The sequence below is a fragment of the Salvia miltiorrhiza genome, chromosome 4 (genome assembly GCF_028751815.1).
Source record: "Salvia miltiorrhiza cultivar Shanhuang (shh) chromosome 4, IMPLAD_Smil_shh, whole genome shotgun sequence".
In the NCBI taxonomy this organism is placed as follows: domain Eukaryota; kingdom Viridiplantae; phylum Streptophyta; class Magnoliopsida; order Lamiales; family Lamiaceae; genus Salvia; species Salvia miltiorrhiza.
The window spans coordinates 40,413,675-40,417,125 of record NC_080390.1 but is presented as its reverse complement, the minus strand read 5'-3'; positions in this window follow the sequence as shown (position 1 = coordinate 40,417,125).

Sequence of the window (3,451 nt, the reverse complement as noted above, 5' to 3'; positions counted from 1 at the left end):
CCAAGATTTTACTTGGTTTTATTTTGGATTTCCCTTGGCACTTATGACACTAATAGTGCCATAAGTGCCAAGATTTTACTTGATTTTATTTTAAATTTCCGTTGGCACTTATGGCACTAATAGTGCCATAAGTACCAAAACGACCATTTTACTTGGCACTTATGGCACTAATAGTGCCAAAAGTGCTAACGAGAATTCAAAATAAAACCAAGTAAAATCTTGGCACTTATGGCTCTAATAGTGCCATAAGTGCCTAACCCGACCCGGCACGCGATCCGCGTGCCTACTCCTACTCAGTCCGCCTCATTAAGGGTAAAAACGTCTAAAATCAATAAAAATTGCCAAATTTTATGTTTATTTTCAATGAGTGACCATAAATTGTGTTTTATGCTTCAATTTTTCTATTTCAAAATTTTACTCTCTTAAGTAATTGTATAGTTGGTATGTTTTATATAAATGGTGAAGTATATAACAAATTCGATTTGTAGACAACAAAAAAATTATTTAGATAAATAAATAATAAAAAACATAGATTTTTGAAATTTAAATTTTGGTGCCATTATGACGTGATGTAATACCCGGGCTTTTGATGACGTGTTTAATTGCTTAAGTTTGAGTAAGTAGGGTATAAGATCCCTTGTTTGATTACTTTGTATAGAGATGAGGAGTTATATGAAGTTTTGTTGTTATATTTTAAAGATGTTGAGATGTTCTTTTGATGATGTGAGGATGATGTGTGATTTTATATCCGTAATTGAGTTTGAGTATTTGAATAATTCGAGATAATTATTTGAATGAGAACGGTGAACTCGGAAGTGAGATCTGAGTCCGTTAAGACGTTTTTGAAATTTTTGACTTTTTGACGATGAATAGTAAAATACTGCTATTTCGTCTTTTTGTCGACTTTCAAAATCTTACGTGCATGTCGTCGAGAAATATTCTTAATTTTTCGATACGAGTCCAATAATGAAAGTTTTTATTTTGGACGACGAGTGAATAGTAAATCGGGATTTCTCGATAAACGAACCGAGCTCGTTTATCAGAATTTCGAGAACGAGCTTGCGTTTTCTATATTTATATAGAATTACGAGTGTAATGAAAGTGAGTAGGAGTTAAGAGGGTGAGTAACGAAGAATGTGGGTAATTAGTCGTTAAAACGAGACGAAACGGGATATTTAACGACTAACGGGTTAATATCTTAAATATCTAAGGCTACCCCACCAAAACTGAAAGATATTATGGACTAGATTAGGATATATTTGATATATTCTAATACTAAGTAAGACAGTTCAAGTGTGAATTCCTTAGTCGTAATTGTTGACTCAAGTGTGAATTCCTTAGTCGTAATTGTTGACTAAGGAAGACAAGACAATTTAGAATTGTCTTCTTCGCTTATAAATAAGGGAGCTTGGTCTTACGAATCGATATATGAAAATATACGAAAACATTAGCTTAGAGCTTTTGACTTCCGATTTGAGCACCGAGACGAGCGCCGATCATCTTTTCGATCACGTATCTAAGTAGGTAAGATCTCTACCTACGTTTTGATGGTTTTCTTTTCGATTTTCGTCGACGTCGAAAAACGTCGATTCTCGACTTTATTTTGAAACGACGTCGGATCGTCGTGAAATTTTAGTATGTTGTTCTTGGGTAGATGTTGAGCATGTTTAATGAAGGGAGTAAGAACGGAACGAACCGTAGCTATGAAACCCATGAGGGCAGCCCCGTTTTTCACATATTAGCTTGTCTTTCGATTTTTGTTTGATCGTTTTGACTTGATATTTGTGCTTAGGGGTATGCTAGAATCGATATATATTAAATTCGTATTTTTCCAAGCACAAAAATTGTATAAATTTTTAGAGTATGATTATTTAAATTCGTGAAGTTTGAGACGTTGCATAATGAATATTATTGCGTATATGTGTTCTACGATATCACATGAGCATGCTAATTGATTTACAATTTATGGATGATAATTGTTGAACGAAATTAAAACTGGAATTCTGTCAAAATTTTACAGCAGTTTCAAGCTTATGTTTCGATGAGTTTTCATTGCTTGATGGCTCTGAAATTTTAGTATGTTTATCTATGATATGTGTATTTCGTTTCTGCAAAATTTCATGTCTTTTGGATGATGTTTGCTATTTTAAAGATATTTTGAAAAATCCTTGACAGAATCTGTCAACTATTGGTAGACTTCACAAAAACGTTTATATCTATTAATCCATGAAGGATTTTGCATCACCGTTTTTTTTAAACGAAACTAGACTTCAATACTTTTCTAAAAACATAAGATTTCGATTTTTATGACCTCTGAAACAGAGCAGTTTATTATTTCAAAAATGCCCTGTTCTGCTGTCATATTTGTCCAACAGTAAAAGTGTATGAGTTTCATTGTTTATTTGGCAGATCATATGAACGTTTTCTCTTGTGAAAATTTAACCAAATCTTCAAGGATACCTTTAGTTTTGGATGATTAAATTTGATGGAATTTTATTAAGGTTTGCCTTGGTTTCTAATGGCCTAAACAAAATTGGCAGAAACTGTCAATCTTTGACAGCCTGCACTAAAAGAGCAATATCTCCAAAAACCTTTAACCTTTTTGGTTAACTACCATTTTTAGAGTGAACTACACTTCATGAAGTTTTTGAGATCAATTGGTATGATAGTTTATGATGATTGAGTTGGTTGTTATGAATTTTTAAAGATGACACAAAAACAGCAAAACTTTCTAGAAAACAACTTGATTATATTTGTTTTGATGGATGATACGATATGACTAAATGGTGTGAGTTGTGAGAGTTATGATTAACGCACATAAATGTTGGTATCTGACACTCGAACAATTGGTGTCGAGTATAAATGATAGTTTACTGATAAAGAGTTTTGATGATTTTGAATTGTTTGGTTTGCGTTGAAAAGATGTCAAGATGTTAAGTTTTGAGTCGAGAGACGAGTTCACGTAGTGAGATTCACGCGTTGAAATCTCGTGGCTGACATTATATATGAATAGGTCATGCCGAAATTTTTAGTGAAATCAGAATTTGAGCATAGTCAATTCTTGTTGACCCGTGACTCAAATACATGCCTAATGGAAAGTTTAACTTTCTAATCGGTTAATTAGACGAGATGAGAGCGAATAGATCTGCTAAGAAAGTGGACTTTTCGATGTGTTAAATATTTCTTTTAATTGAAGCGCTGCTAATTATAACATAAGGATGTTATAATTAATGAGTAATGACGAGAGATAATAATTGTTATATTGATTAACAATCAAGAGAGATGAACATTAGAGATACTAATGTTTCATAAAAGAGATTAGATTATTAATCGAGGTTTCTTTTATAACTTCTCACCAATTCTTCATAACGATGAAGGTCCTTTTGGGAAGTAACGACTTGAGGGAGAGAGTGACGTTACTCATTGATACAGAGACACAACGAGGTGGGCA